Raw genomic sequence first — 17,391 nt, forward strand, 5'->3', positions numbered from 1 at the left:
GGAATATATTAAAAAATAGAAACTAATAAACATCAAATTCGGCCAAAGGAGCAATGTACTAAGGCAGTTCATCCAACCAGACTTGACATCCTACAATGTCCTTAGCTTTTTTAGCTAAAGCATCAACCGCAAAACTACCAGTACACCTGGCAATCAGGTAGGATATCCAATTGGTATGACAGCTTCTAAAAGCTAAATTTTAATTATATAAACTAGTTATAGGCCTGCGTGTTGCACGGTTTTATGGAAAAATTTATAAAATAAATGTATAAATAATTATATATTTTAATAGATTCAATAAAGATAAAAGAAAAAGTTATCAAGTGTAAATAATTATCTCACTAAAATAAGGGGTAAGATTTCTTCCTAAAACTAAATTAAATTGATAATTCCAAATTGATAATTATTAAAAACAAAGTACTAAGCAATTGATAAATCTAAAATTAATATAATGTTGATATTATTATAAATTAAAATTAAAGTTGATAATTCAAGAATATACGTGTAGAACATCTTGATAATTTGATGTAACATAAAAATCAAATAAGAAAATTGTTAAAATTAATCTATTAATTCTAACCATATTTAATCATTAATTCTAAAAATATAAAAGAAGGATCAAGGATTCAAATGCATTCCTACACATGCTATAAAATGGGAAAATCGAAGTTTAAACTCTCAGGAAAGTAATGAAAAATAAAATCAGAAGTTTAAGTCACATCTTTCCATTCATAAAGATCGAAATAAACCTTATTTTCTTAGCCCGTGTATTGTCTATTTATACCTTGGAAATTATATTGTCATAAGGGGCATGCCTAACCCACTTGCAATGGCTCCAACGGTGCCAACAATCATCAATGCAACATCAGTGGAATCTGCAAATGAGAAAAGTTTGAGAAGTGGAACTGCTTGGGTTTTCTCCTCCCCATCAATGTTGGAGCTTTTCTCTGCTTCTGTGTTTTTTTTTTTTTTTTTTTTTTTGAAAAAGAGAGAGAGAAAGAGAACGTGGTTGATAGCTATTAGGAATTTTGATATATATATATATATATAAATGTCATCAACGTAGATATTATCAAATTAATAGAGATATATACTGTTTTTTGGAATAGATAGAGATTATCAAATTATTGGAGATATATATTGTTTCTTGGGATAAATTTATATTAATCACCTCTTGAAGAATTTGGAGTGTGCTTATCCCTTAATAATCAAGTTTTGTAGCTTGATATTCTGATAAAATAATATTAAAATTTTGAAAATTTAGATGATATATTATCTAAATTAAATTTTTGTATGTTAAATATTATCCCCTAATTTAAGAAATATATCCTAACCAAAAAAAAAAGAAAATAATGTTAATTAGATGATAAATATTATCTAAATTAAATTTTTGTATGTTAAATATTATCCCTTAATTTCAGAAATATATCCTAACAAAAAAAAAATAATGTTAATCTAATTTTATTTAATGATAAGAATGAATTAGAGTCCTGGTAGTATATTATTCATTTTCAGTTCTTTAAAAATCTAAAAATTTAATATAATTTCTATAATTTGGTGAAGCCACGTGGCACAACCACGGCGTCTAAGCCCAACTTTTATTATATACTAGTTATAGGCCCGTGCATTGCACGGTTTTATGAAAAAACTTATAAAATATATGTATAAATAATTATATATTTTAATAATTATTATAACAAAATAAGTACTAATTTGTTAGTGACTTGAAGTATTGTTAAAAATAATATGTTTTACATTTGGAAAATCTTTGAATACCTATTTGTACGCTGAGAGATGCTACGTCTACAACATTTTTACAACAAATCATGGGTGGTTAGTTGTTATTGGTTCAAATTTAAAACTAACACTAAGATTACTTTTTTGCCCCAACAAAAACAACCAGTAACAACTTGCCACTTAGGATTTGTTGTAAAAATATTGTAGAAATGTTGTAGACATAGCATTTCTTTTTGTACGCTATGTTTTTAGAGTATCCTTGTTCTTCTTCATTATTGTTCTTTATTAAAATCTTCAGACATAGTATTATAATTGGCCACTTTTAAGAGATAGAACTATTCAGAGAATAATAACCTTTAATTTGTTCTAAACATAAATTCATATAATACAAAATTTATTGGAGAAACAAAAAGTAAATGAATAGTTTGAATTGTAAGAAAGACACTATGTGTAAATGAAAAAAAAAAAAAAGCACAGAGCTCTACATATAGATTACACACTTTTCTTAGGATGCTTGAAATCTTTTATGACAAACCTAGAAAACAAAATCAAGAAAAAAATTAAACCGAGTTAAAAATAAAAAAATAAAAGATTGAACCATATAGATTGTAAAATTGCATATGAGTCTATGACCATTTAATGCCAGGCTTTAAAATAAATTATTTTTCTATACAAAGCTATCATTTCCACTTTGATTTTACTACTTTAGTCAAATAAGTTCCATAATCGCAAGGAAAAAAAAAACCTATTTTATAACGATGGCCCAAGAGCAAAAATAATCAATGCATAAAAACGATTGATATTGGAAGAATGATGACTATAATTCTTAAATAAAAAAAAGTGATGACTTTTTAAAGATTCTGAAAATTCAAGAATTAAATTTCCAAAATTTTGCAATTTAAAACCAAAAAAATAAAAAGATTAATGAAGAATTTGTTGGGAATAGAAAATTATACTAATAATTAGCAAAAAAATATTAATTAATGTTGCAAACAGATACATAATTCTATGCACACTTTACATAAATAGATGCTTGTGGGGGCCCAAGAATCTACGGGCCCGGCTCGCTCACTTATAGGGAATCCACAGGCCCCCAAACTAAAGGAGGCCAGGTCCCAAGCCCGAAAGTAGTGAGCTCGATATGGCCAAAAGACACGTCCGAGGACCACTCCGTCCTCGGAAAGCCCAGGACCCCACTGACGAAAATGGGATACAGGCGAGCTTGAGAGGTCAGAAAATATCTCATGGAAATAGTCCTTAATACCCTTCCTTGACATAACACTGCCCCTAACAAAGCCGGGATCTTAGGCTTTATGGATCATCTACAGCAAATTTGGGACTAGACTGATGGGACAGATATCTGTCCCGGAAAGATCGACCCTACACGTGGACGAAGGACAACTAACGTAGGCTAGTATAAAAGAGAATGTTATGTGACCAAAGAGGGGACTCCCATCTGGCTTCTGGAGAAAGACTTGATGAAAGTGAGGGTCTGGATAAGACACGCCGGACATCACCTAAAATCCCACCGATGGGTGACCGGGAACAGCGCCCTCACGCCTCGGATCATATCCGAGGAGCCAAATCCTCCTAGATACAAGATTGAAGGGCCTGAATATCCAGCCCAAAGCTCTTCCTCATGTCGGTATGCCTGTAGTCCGGCCCGAGATGCCGCCCCTCGACCCAACGCTGGCCTTTTGTTAAGCCCACTCTCTACAAATATCATTGTGAGGGATTTTCCTTGCGCGAGCCCAACAACGTTGATGGGCCGCTGAAGATTTTGTGTCCCTACAATTGGCGCCGTCTGTGGGAAAGGGCTTGCGCGTTGGCACGGGTGGCGCACGAGTCAGCTCTCCAGCAAACAGAAGCTCACGGGTTTTTCCCATTCCCGGCGACGTACGGTTGTTACTCCGCCATGAGCCACCGCTAGGAGCTGCGCCGTGCACTGCCAACGGAGTGGACAGCTCTAGGGGCTTGCGGCCTCGAGCCAACTCTTCCCTCTCTGGTCTAGGGGCTGACCTTCAAGGAATAAGTCAGTATAGAGAAAAGACTATCAACAACGAAGAACTCTTATAAGTAATGGACAGAACCAAGGCCTTGCATGGTCCTCGGACCCAAGCCTGTGGGGAAACCAAGTACAAAGAGGACATCTTAAAAGTAATGGACAGAACCAAGGCCTTGCATGGTCCTCGGACCCAAGCCTGTGGGGAAACCAAGTACAACGAAGAACTCTTATAAGTAATGGACAGAACCAAGGCCTTGCATGGTCCTCGGACCCAAGCCTGTGGGGAAACCAAGTACAAAGAGGACATCTTAAAAGTAATGGACAGAACCAAGGCCTTGCATGGTCCTCGGACCCAAGCCTGTGGGGAAACCAAGTACAACGAAGAACTCTTATAAGTAATGGACAGAACCAAGGCCTTGCATGGTCCTCGGACCCAAGCCTGTGGGGAAACCAAGTACAAAGAGGACATCTTAAAAGTAATGGACAGAACCAAGGCCTTGCATGGTCCTCGGACCCAAGCCTGTGGGGAAACCAAGTACAAAGAGGACATCTTAAAAGTAATGGACAGAACCAAGGCCTTGCATGGTCCTCGGACCCAAGCCTGTGGGGAAACCAAGTACAAAGAGGACATCTTAAAAGTAATGGACAGAACCAAGGCCTTGCATGGTCCTCGGACCCAAGCCTGTGGGGAAACCAAGTACAACGAAGAACTCTTATAAGTAATGGACAGAACCAAGGCCTTGCATGGTCCTCGGACCCAAGCCTGTGGGGAAACCAAGTACAAAGAGGACATCTTAAAAGTAATGGACAGAACCAAGGCCTTGCATGGTCCTCGGACCCAAGCCTGTGGGGAAACCAAGTACAACGAAGAACTCTTATAAGTAATGGACAGAACCAAGGCCTTGCATGGTCCTCGGACCCAAGCCTGTGGGGAAACCAAGTACAAAGAGGACATCTTAAAAGTAATGGACAGAACCAAGGCCTTGCATGGTCCTCGGACCCAAGCCTGTGGGGAAACCAAGTACAGCGAAGAACTCTTATAAGCAATGGACAGAACCAAGGCCTTGCATGGTCCTCGGACCCAAGCCTGTGGGGAAACCAAGTACAAAGAGGACATCTTATAAGTAATGGACAGAACCAAGGCCTTGCATGGTCCTCGGACCCAAGCCTGTGGGGAAACCAAGTACAACGAAGAACTCTTATAAGTAATGGACAGAACCAAGGCCTTGCATGGTCCTCGGACCGAAGCCTATGGGGAAACCGAATACAAGAAAGCGTCATCGGAGTCCCCTATGTCCCAGTCAATTGCTCAGATGGATTGCTTAGAAATCATCAGCCTTGGACGATATTCATGCGCTCATCACAGAATACACAACTGATATCTCGGTCAGTTTCCTAAGTTCGATTTATTACAAATTATCAATGTAATACCTGATAGTGCTGGTAGATGAGAGTTGGTTAGATTATACTTCAAAATAGCTTTGTTACAAATATTTTCAAAACAACGCATACATAGAGCACATTCGTTCACAAAGTGGTATTGCCCAATAGATCAACGCTTAAAACATGTAAGTCAATTTCCATTTTTATTACAACGAAGAAATAGTACAGAGTACAATGAAAAGCTGGAATCAGCCTACGTCAAAGCTTACTACAGAAGCAAGAAAAAGAAAAATACAAGAAAGCTGGAGAAAGCCGAGGAGGTATGTCGGAGGAAAGGTTGGCTACAGCTCCGAGACCTTATTCTTCCCCCGCGCTCCTACATGCCCATAACTCAGGCAGCCAAAGAAACCCAACTTGAGCCTGGCACCGTTGAAGGAAAGATGCAGGGAGTGGGAAACTGAGGGGCTTTCTCTAAATATTCGCCTGCTGCTAAGCAGAGGCGCTGATGGCGGAGAATCTTTCTTCTGACATACCAAAGTGCTGGCATGAACAGAGCCTGCTTCGGATTTTGACTAAAAGAGGGAGAGACGCCGTTCCCCCTCGGTGGAGATGGAGTACTCTTCTGAACTTGTGCTTCCTGTGCCCATACCTTACTGTTATAAGCCTCATGAGGACACGGCGCTTCTGCGGCGGAGAAGTTTCTTTCTTCCCAACCCTCGCTTTCCACATGTTATGCCAAGAAAGGAGAGCTACGGATATGGGGAGCGTGATATGAGAGAAAAATAAAAGGATGGGTGTATATATAAAGCAACCCTCTCTCCCTCCTATTTATTTGAAAAGACAAGATGATGGCAGTCAACTCACGCGGTGTCCCAAGGAACACTACAGACAAAGTGGCTTTGGCTCAACTTCCAACGTCAACTGCAGTCTAGAGACTCAAGAAGCCTCGTGAAGGCGCGCCTCGATCCCTGGGGCGTCAGAGAAGTACTGCGTGGCCAGAGTTTGCAGAAATGTATCTTGATCCGCGGGTTCTTGGCGTGAAGGCCTAGGGACACCCTGTTTGGCACCTCGGGAAATGCTCAATGAAAGGGAAGATCTGAACTCAAAGTCTTGGACAGAACCTAAGGCTTGCATGGTCCCCGGACTCAAGCTAAAAGGGAAAACCAAGTACTGATGCAGACATTGGTCTCGGACAGAACCTAAGGCTTGCATGGTCCTCGGACTCAAGCTAAAAGGGAAAACCAAGTGCTGATGCAGACATTGGTCTCGGACAGAACCTAAGGCTTGCATGGTCCTCGGACTCAAGCTAAAAGGGAAAACCAAGTACTGATGCAGACATTGGTCTCGGACAGAACCTAAGGCTTGCATGGTCCCCGGACTCAAGCTAAAAGGGAAAACCAAGTACTGATGCAGACATTGGTCTCGGACAGAACCTAAGGCTTGCATGGTCCTCGGACTCAAGCTAAAAGGGAAAACCAAGTGCTGATGCAGACATTGGTCTCGGACAGAACCTAAGGCTTGCATGGTCCTCGGACTCAAGCTAAAAGGGAAAACCAAGTGCTGATGCAGACATTGGTCTCGGACAGAATCTGAGGCTTGCATGGTCCTCGGACTCAAGCTAAAAGGGAAAACCAAGTACCGATAAAGACACAAGTATCGGACTCAAGCCAAAGGGAAAAATCAAGCACATAAGATAAAACGCATAAGTCATGGACAAAACCCAGGTCTTGCAAAGTCCTCGGACTCAGGCTTCGCGGGAAATCGACTGCCCGAATGAAGAAATTTCTCGGTTTAAACACTGGAAAAGGTTAAGGCTCGCATGTCAGGAAGATGGCAGGCCAACCTAATGATCGTCAACCTAAGGGGGCCATTCATCCGAGGGGTAACATGTCCTCGGAAAAATACCTCTCACACTTTATCGAGCATTCAACACCCATCACTGCTAACTTTAAGATAAGTCTCATTCTTCGCTGGTTGGATTGTTATGATGAATAGTAATCTCTTTAAAGTTATCGTGGCATCTTTTTATCAAGGATTGCTTTGGCCTTAGTTATTATAGATTGAAATGCTATACTATTATGCCGAGCAGCGCTTTCACACTTGTTAAAATATACAAATAAGACATAAGAAATAGAGTAACACTAACTTTTATTACTATGAAAATTTGTTACAACGTACAAAGAAGGGCTCAAACAAGCCTATATAAAAAAATTTTTTACTGTTAAAACAGTAACAATATCCGTAATACAAATAAGTAAACCATCAGGTGCCTTCTGCATTCGTCTTCAAAGTCTTTCTGAAATCTATGCCTCGGTACTGCTCCTATCAGGGGAAGATCCTTATACAAAAATAATGAAGGAGAAGGAAGAAGAATTGGAACACATGGAAGCACTTCAGCAAGCTCTTGTTACTGAAGAATGCAAGGGCAAAAGAAAATGGAGGATATGAGCGGGAAGGAGGAGAAGAAGAGTGAAGCAATGAAAAGAAAATAAAAGGAGCAAAAGAGGGAGAAGGGGAGCCTTATTAGGTATGCTCGTGAGAGAGCAGATGGAGATGACAAGGGAAGTTTTCGACTCAGTCACACCAGAACTGGGGTGTGACGAGTCCCTGCTTCGGATTTTGGCTAAAAGAATAGGGAAGCCAGTCTTAAGCCTCCGCCATCCTTGCCCAGACCGAGCCATCTCGAGTTTTGTTGGGATATGGCGTTTCTGGGAAAAGAAGGATTTGTTCATGGTGGATTACTGAGAAATAAGTATTATAGAAGAGGGAGCAACCAGAAGGAGGAAATGGACTCTGGGAAGAACGTGAGGGATTCTGATATGAAAAGGTCACCCCCTGTTTTCTCTCTTTATATAGAGGACGAAGAAGAGGGTATGTGACACATTCGGACCCTCAAGGAAATCCAGAGTACGACGCGTCGCTTCGTTCTCCCACACCATCAGTAACCGTTACATCTGGAAGGTCTCGTAAATGGCAAGGGATTAAAGGCACGTTGCGGATAACCACGCGGCATAACGGCAGCGTACGTAAATCTAGGAAAAACGACTCGTAGACCGGCGCATTCCTCGGGGAGGTGAAGAGTCACCAACGTTGATCAAGGGCCGAAATTAAATGAGCCGCAGTTAAGGCTCGGAATTACCGAAACCCACCTCTCCAACCAGGACGTTGGACAGCAGGGTTTCGAGGGGCTATTGTGGGGGCCCAAGAATCTACGGGCCCGGCTCGCTCACTTATAGGGAATCCACAGGCCCCCAAACTAAAGGAGGCCAGGTCCCAAGCCCGAAAGTAGTGAGCTCGATATGGCCAAAAGACACGTCCGAGGACCACTCCGTCCTCGGAAAGCCCAGGACCCCACTGACGAAAATGGGATACAGGCGAGCTTGAGAGGTCAGAAAATATCTCATGGAAATAGTCCTTAATACCCTTCCTTGACATAACACTGCCCCTAACAAAGCCGGGATCTTAGGCTTTATGGATCATCTACAGCAAATTTGGGACTAGACTGATGGGACAGATATCTGTCCCGGAAAGATCGACCCTACACGTGGACGAAGGACAACTAACGTAGGCTAGTATAAAAGAGAATGTTATGTGACCAAAGAGGGGACTCCCATCTGGCTTCTGGAGAAAGACTTGATGAAAGTGAGGGTCTGGATAAGACACGCCGGACATCACCTAAAATCCCACCGATGGGTGACCGGGAACAGCGCCCTCACGCCTCGGATCATATCCGAGGAGCCAAATCCTCCTAGATACAAGATTGAAGGGCCTGAATATCCAGCCCGAAGCTCTTCCTCATGTCGGTATGCCTGTAGTCCGGCCCGAGATGCCGCCCCTCGACCCAACGCTGGCCTTTTGTTAAGCCCACTCTCTACAAATATCATTGTGAGGGATTTTCCTTGCGCGAGCCCAACAACGTTGATGGGCCGCTGAAGATTTTGTGTCCCTACAATGCTGATATTCAAAATAAAAATAAAAAGTAAAAAAGGAACAACATGAATAAATCATACTTGACAAAATCTATTTCATTTTGTTTGATAAATTATATAAAATAAATCCCATTAACTTAGTTTTAGTGTATTTAAATGATCTAGAAAAATAATGAAGCGTATACTTTTGAGCCTAATCACATCTAGCAAAATAATAAAGCATTCAAAATATTGAAAGACAATTTAAGTTCATATATGCTTGTATGAGATACGTACCTGTCCATAGTAGCAACGAAAGCCTCATCTTGAGATGAAGAATCAATGTAATGCTAATAAAAGCTGCCTTAAAAGTTAAAAATTCAATAAAGATAAAAGAAAAAATTATCAAGTGTAAATAATTCTCTCACTAAAATAAGGGGTATGATTTCTTTCTAAAACTAAATTAAATTGATAATTCCAAATTGAATTTTAAATTGATAATTATTTTTAAAAAAGGGTACTAAACAATTGACAAATCCAAAATTAATATAATCTTGATAATATTATAAATTAAAATTAAAATTGATAATTCAAGAAAACATGTGTAAAACATCTTGATAATTTGATGTAACATAAAATTCAAATAAGAAAATTGTTAAAATTAATCTATTAGTTCTAACCATATTTAATCATTATTTCTAAGACCCTAAGCATATAAATTAGATCAAAGTTAAGAAAATTATTTTAAACAAAAGGCAACCAATACACAAAAGCTAATCAATTTAATAAAAACAAAATACAAAAATAAAGAAGGAGCCTTCAGAAACTTGACAATGTTTTCAAATGTTTTGAATTCATTAATTAAAATCACATGTAGACAAAAAACCAATAGTAACACCAAAGAAAATAAACAAATAATAATAATAAAAGAAGAAAGAATACACACCTACATTGTCATGGGATTTAGGCATTTACATATTAAAGTAAGCTTCACTCCTAAAAGGATATATAAGGTTATATATATTGGTAGAGTTCCATTTGAAATATAATTCATTTAAATCTTATTGCAATTAAAAATATCTAATCAATGTGTTTGTTTTATCCCATAAAAATTGGAATTAAAGAAAGGTCATATAAATAGAATGAAAAAAAAAAAAAAAAAAAGGATTCAACATAACGTAAAATATTTAAAAAAATTAAAAAAAAAAAGAGAGAGAAAGATAACGTGGTTGATACCTATAAGTAATTCTGATAGATTTGTTTTTTTGGGATAGATAGAGATTATCAAATTAACGAAAATATATACTGTTTCTTGGGTTAGATTTATAGTAGAATTAAAATTTTGAAAATTTAGTAAATTAAATTTTTGTATGTTAAATATTATCCCTTAATTTAAGAAATATATCCTAACAAATAAAAAAATAAAATTAATTAGATAATAAATATTATCTAAATTAAATTTTGTATGTTAAATATTATCCCTGAATTCAAGAAACATATCCTAAAAAATAAAAAAATAATGTTAATATAATTTTATTTAATGATAAGAATGAATTAGAGTCCAAGTAGTATACTATTCCTTTTTAGTTCTTTAAAAATCTAAAAATTTAATAAAATTGTTGCAATTTGGTGAAGCCCGTGCGTTGCATAGTTTTATGTTAAAACTTGTAGAATATATAAAATTATTATAACCAAATAAGTAATTATTATAACGAAAGGAATAAATTACATTGGTATAACAACTATCAAATATAAAATGATAGCACTTTAATACAAAATTATCTTCTAAGATACCAATTGTGCTATAATATCATTTGTAGTCACAGGTATTAAACTATTCGCATATGAATATCTAATGAATCTACAATATAATTGATTTGTAGTATTGTTAACAATAATATTAATGATTAAAATCTTTAGACAAAGTAACATAAAATTGGCCACTTTTTAAAGATAGAACTATTCGAGAAATAAAACCTTTGTTTTATTTATTTTATTTTTTTTTAAATTGCAAAGTTCTACATCTAGATTACAAACCTTTCTTAGGATGCTTGAAATCTTTTTTGACAAACCTATAAAAAAAAAATAAAAAAAAATAAAAAAAATAAAAAAATAAACAGTTAAAAAAATAAAGTACCATATAGATTGCAAAATTGTATGTAAATTTAATAGTCTATGATTGGAATTTACTACGACAACTTACATATATATTGGACAACAAATAATTAAATTGGATCAAACCATTAACATATGAATTAGATCAAACATAAGGAAATTGCCCCCTCAAAAAAAGAAAAACACAAGGACATTAGCTTAAACAAAAGGCAACAAATACATAAAACATATTTAATTGATTATAATAAAAAATTAGAGTAAAAAATACATACCTACATGATTGTAGGTAGAAAAATGGAAGTCTAAATAATAAAATTGTACAATAAGTTGGAGAATGAAAAACTATAGCAACTAACGGTGTATGTATATATATACATACTCCACCTAGAAAAGGAGTCCAAGTAAAAATCAAATGCTCTAAACTCCTTGAAGTTACCTAATCAAAAAGTTTAGGTTAATTACATATTAGTTTTTTTTTTTTTTTTTTTAAATACTTTATAAAAAAACTGTACGCAATTCTTTGATATTATATGAAAACTTATGTGTATATAGAAGAAAACCATTGTGACTGTTATTTGATAAAGATTTGGCTTGGTTGAAGTTAAAGTGTGCGGTAATGAAAATAGGGTTGGTGAATATGGAGTTCCAAGATTTGGAAACACACCTAAATCGGAGCATAGATTTCACTAGTAGCCGAGTCAGGATGTCGTACACAACCTCGTTCGGGAGATGCTGGGACATCATAGGTGGTTCTGCTCTATTTGTATTACAAACTCAAAGAGATTGAAGGGTTTGAGTTTTAGAATTCTGATCTGAGAATAGGTAGGGAATGCCAAATATATCTATCTTTACGTGAAGCTCTACAATTTTTTGCCTTCACGTTACTGACTCTGCATTTTGTTTTAGGAGAATGCGAAAGGGACTCTACAACTTGAGCTAGGATTGAGCAAGTTTATCAATATCCAAGTTCATTCTTTGAGCCAATTATTAACGATATACAACTTTTTATTTATTTTAAGAGATAAACTACTTAATGATAAAAATTAATGAATTAGAGTCTTGGTAGTATACTATTCTTTTTTAGTTCTTTAAAAATCTAAAAATTTATTAAAATTTCTGCAATTTGGTGAAGCCACGTGGCGTAACCATGGCGTCTAAGCCCAACTTTTATTATATATAATATGATAATATGATATGATATGATTTATATAGACTTAGATAAGATATACATAGGAAAAAGATTAATTAATTGTCAGTAATTTTTACTAAAGTAGATATTCTTTTTGCTAAAGAAAGACCAAATTATAATAACAGGAACCATATTTTTAAATATTGGATTGGAGGTTTAACTAGTTAAACTGGTAACTGGGTACTAATTCGGTCCAGAAAAAACCCTCAAATCGATAAAAATAGAGAAAAAACTAGGAACGAGAACAAAAGCAAATTTTTTAGTGTATGATTTTTAAAACCATCATTGGAACAGGTCAATGGCATATTTTTAGATGGAAACAAATAGACATTATAGTCATACCATATTCTCTTGTCTCAATGCTTGATCTCTTGGAGTCAAAAAAAGAAGAAGAGAAGTTGATCTCTTTTTGTCTCTCATGGACATGGAGTCTCACACCTTATATGCTATCTTTGGCCTGATAATTTCATTGGCATTACTACCAAATCCTACCATCTCAACCAAATGCAGTTTTCCTGCTATATTCAACTTTGGTGCCTCAAATGTAGACACTGGTGGTTACTCAACTTTATTCGGACAAGTTCCACCACCCAATGGAGAAACGTATTTTCACATCCCATTTGGACGGATTTGTGATGGGCACCTTGTAATTAATTTCATAGGTACTTCCATTTCTCTTTCTTAATGTTTTGATTTTTTTTTTTTTTTTTTTTTTTTTCATTTCATTTTATGGAAGCATGTATCCGTTAAAATTAGGACAAAATTTAACTAAAAAATTAATTGTAGCCTAAGGCTACAACATTACTCAATAGAATAAACATTACTACATATTTTGAAAATCTAATCGTTGAATTGCATGTTCTTTACGTTCTTAATATATATGTCAAATTTTGTGTTAATCGGATATTATTTGATCTATAAGCTTATATTTTATGTATAATTTTAAACTATAAAAACTTGCAATTTAAACAATTTATTAATGACATAGCTATTGAGCTTTAATTTTCTAGAAAATTTGCAAACATGGTGGATATAAGAAGAAGATATAATCCAATGGTGGATTTGTCAAAATTCACCTACAATTAAAAGATATTGACTAATGTTGTAGCCCTAAGTTACAACTAGACTACAACCAATTTTGTAGCTAAACTTTGTCTTTAGTATTATATAGAAAATAGTCAAATACATTAGTGTTTGCATATCTATATGTGTAGAAAATACATGATATAAGATTATAATCTCATAATTTCTATCATTCAACTTCAAAAAATGAATTAAGAAACAAAATGTTCTATTGTCTATACTATTATTTAAGGGGTCTCTCATGTTTAGGATCCTCAATTTAGATGCCCAAAATTCCCTCAGATTCATCCATTTTAAGGCTTAAATAATAAGGTTAGACATGTAAAATTAGTAATTTAAAAACTCCTAATTTTTAGCTAAATTAAAAATAAATAAATAAACAGTTTTTTCTCCCATTTTTGAAAAAATATAAAAAATAAAACTTCTTTTATTTTATTTTATTTTTATTTTTATTTTCACGAAAGTACCATTTTTTTTATCACTAAACTGTTTTTTTTTTTCTATCTCCATATTTCTCTCTCATATTAGTTGTAAAGTACTAATACAACTTCTTCTTAAAATAAAAAACAAAACAAAAGCCATAAGTAAAGCATGTAAATTCAAAAAAAATAAAAATAAAAAGTCTCATCACATGCACCAAGTGTGTGTGATGAGGCTAATTTGTTATTAATCTTTGAACTTTACTCCTCCCAACCAAAAAAAAAAAAAATATTGGTATTTCCATTTTCTTCTTTCTTTTTTGGTTAAGAAATTAAGATGGAAGTCAAAAGTATGCTTGATTTGGAGGATTACTAAGTGTAGCATGCTAGTTCTAATTGTACAAGAAAAACTCTTTGTTAATTTTCAGCGGAAAACTTTGGGTTACCGTATCTTAGTGCTTTTCTGGACTCTGTGGGTTCAAACTTTAGCCACGGGGCCAATATTGCAACTGTTGCATCATCAATCGGACCTCAGGATGTACCAATTGCACTGGGTGGAAATAGTCCTATTTCATTAGACGTACAGTTTGCCCAATTCTCAGATTTTCATAGAAGATACCAAATATTGAGAAAACAAGGTGAGTCTCATGTTTCTTTTCTTTTTTGATACAAGATAAAAATTCTACTTTAACTTAATCTAAGTGTATATATGCGTGAAATTCTCTCCTGAATACTTGAACCCCAACCCTTACCCCTTTCATCCTACACCCCATAAACACTTATACTTATGAAGTGATTACCACACCAAGAGTGCGCAGTGGTCATGTTTCTTTTCTTGAATGTATCATTTTTGTGCAAAAACTTTGATTATCATATTGGTGTTGAAAATGAAATGTGAATGTTGTTTCAATAAAAATTCTGGCACAGGAGGAGTCTTCGAGAAATTGTTACCCAAGGAGGATTATTTTTCTCAAGCTCTGTACACATTTGACATTGGCCAAAATGATATTACTGTTGGTTACAAAAAAAAACTTGACCACTGAACAAATTAAGGCATCTGTTCCTGATGTAATGGGTCAATTCTCAGATATCATTAAGGTACTACAAATTCACAACAATCACTTCAAATTTTTTTATTTATTTATTCAAGTATGAGAATGGCTTACAAGTTACATGCAGAAAATATATGGTGAAGGTGGAAGAATATATTTTGGGTACACAACGCCGGCCCATTGGGCTGCCTTCCATATTTTTTGGACCGATTTCTTATTACAGCGGGCCAAATGGATAAATATGGCTGCTTCAGCCCATTCAATGAGGCGGCCCAATATTTGAATCTCAAATTAAAAGAAGCCCTAGCCCAAAACTTTTCCTCACTCAAAAGAAAATGCATGCCCAAAGGCATATCTAAGTTAGGATTGAATCAATTTGCAAACTTTGAAGCACAAAAGTACACACAAATGCCCAAGATCTATATTACGAAACATGATTTCTTAAATGTTGAAACATAAAACCATCTTATGGGTGCAGCTATTTCTTTTAGATTTTTAGTTTCTTTGCTTCTATACAACTTTCTAAAGCCTCACTTTTTCTAAGTACAACTATACTACAACCAATTTTTAGCTAACAAGCAAGTAAAATTTTAGAGCCAAAATGGGCAAATGCCCTTTTTGTGAAAACTAAGTAGCATTTTGCCCTCCTTCTCAAACTAATTAGGGAAATGCCTATCTTTTGTAACTCGACAATATGAGAGTCGTTTTGTGAAGAACTTGATCATACAATGATCAAGTTAGCTTCAGCATTGTGACATGCTGGATAGCCTGCGTGGCTTTTTCATTTTTCAATCCCTAAATAACTTGATTATTCTAAAATCGAGTTATGTAACCGACTATTCAGATATCTAGTTATGTTCTTGTTAAACCTATTTTTAGACTGTCTTAGTGTCAGGCGCACTGGTTCATGTCTTTTAATATAACTCGATTACTTTAATGTCGAGTTATAAAGCATACTCAAACTCTGTAAAATCAAGTTATTCTCGTATAATAGCTCCACATCCCCTCCCATTCAGAGTGTCTTGCTTTCTATCTGAATTGAATTCAACTCTGCTCCACAGATCCACAGCTGCTTCTGAGCACAACTGAAATTTGTATCACCTCAGGTAAAAAATTCACACCAGAATTTTAGGGCAATGGTATTTTCATTTGATATTGTACTGAATTTTTATTTTTTTTGGTTGAATGAGTGTGAAGTAAGTACATTGGTGTGATTTTGGTTATTTGTTGTAGTAAACGTTGGTCAGAAGAGAATGAAATCTTTACTATAGCAACATTTTGTCATCATTGGTCAGATATTAACAACAACATTTTGTATTGCACACAATGTGTAGACATTAACAACAACGTCTAATGTTTATGGTAAAATGTTAGTGTTAGTATTTCATTTTTAACATGTAATAGTACACAAATTTATGAATGTCTTTGTCGTGTACCATCTTATGCAACATTACATTATTTACCAATAGTTGATGCACATTGTTAACTTGATCATTTGATGTTATTGTATTCAGCGTTAATGTTTGGTTTTGGTAACCCACAACTCTATAGGCCTCACGATGTGTTCACTGCTATGGGTCGTTGTTGGGTATTGGAAGATGAGTTCAGCTATCCAATCAATCTGAATCTACGAAATAGTGCTTACGTTCACAATACCATGAGACAGGAGTGGGCTTGGTTATTTCATGAACAGCAAATGCTTTATGATGAGTTGGTTGGTTTTAAGTTACTAGTGCCTCAGTGACTCGCATGGCAGATGCCTAGAGACACGATCGACGAACTTCGTAAAGCATTGAACCGCATAAGAGAAGAAAATAATCGAATGAAGATACGCCTTAATTGATATTGAACCCAAGTCGAGATTCGAGAGTCAATGGAGGGAGGGTGGTATGAGCACACATAGTTCATGCAATCACTTCTTGCTGATCCCATTTATCAGTCAGACGTGGAGATGTCAGATGAAAAGTAATCGTGTCATGGTGTAATTAGACTTTGTTGGAGAACTATTTTGCTTAACTATGTTTTATATGTATGTGTGTCACTATTGTTGCATTTGTACTATGTAAACCTTATTATTGATTGTGAGGAGCATGCACGTTATTCGTAATCTAGATTATTCTCACATAACGCATAAAAGTTAAATATTCTCATACATGATGTTTTTCAATAAGCACCTACAACATAACATAGAAAACTTAAAATAATTTACACGATGCCACCAATATGCATGCATTGCATATTGAACACTAACACTACTAACATTATTAAATTAACCATAGACATAACACACACACACACCACATAGGCATTCACTCAGATAGGTAATCCTCATAGTTGAGAACATTGTTACAATCCGCCGGAGTGAGTTGCTTGTTGGCTGTAACGGCTGCACCTACAGCATAACACAGAAAACTTAAATATTCTTACATGATGCCACCAATATGCATGCATTGCATATTGAACACTAACGCTACTAACATTAACTTAACCCGTAGACATA

The 17,391-nt window shown here is 35.5% G+C and overlaps 1 pseudogene; it reads left to right on the forward strand.

The window, feature by feature from the left end:
- Nucleotides 1–12,761: 12,761 nt before the first annotated feature.
- Nucleotides 12,762–16,635, forward strand: LOC126719779 (GDSL esterase/lipase At3g26430-like; annotated as a pseudogene).
- Nucleotides 16,636–17,391: the final 756 nt, after the last annotated feature.

The sequence above is a fragment of the Quercus robur genome, chromosome 3 (assembly GCF_932294415.1).
Source record: "Quercus robur chromosome 3, dhQueRobu3.1, whole genome shotgun sequence".
In the NCBI taxonomy this organism is placed as follows: Eukaryota; Viridiplantae; Streptophyta; class Magnoliopsida; order Fagales; family Fagaceae; genus Quercus; species Quercus robur.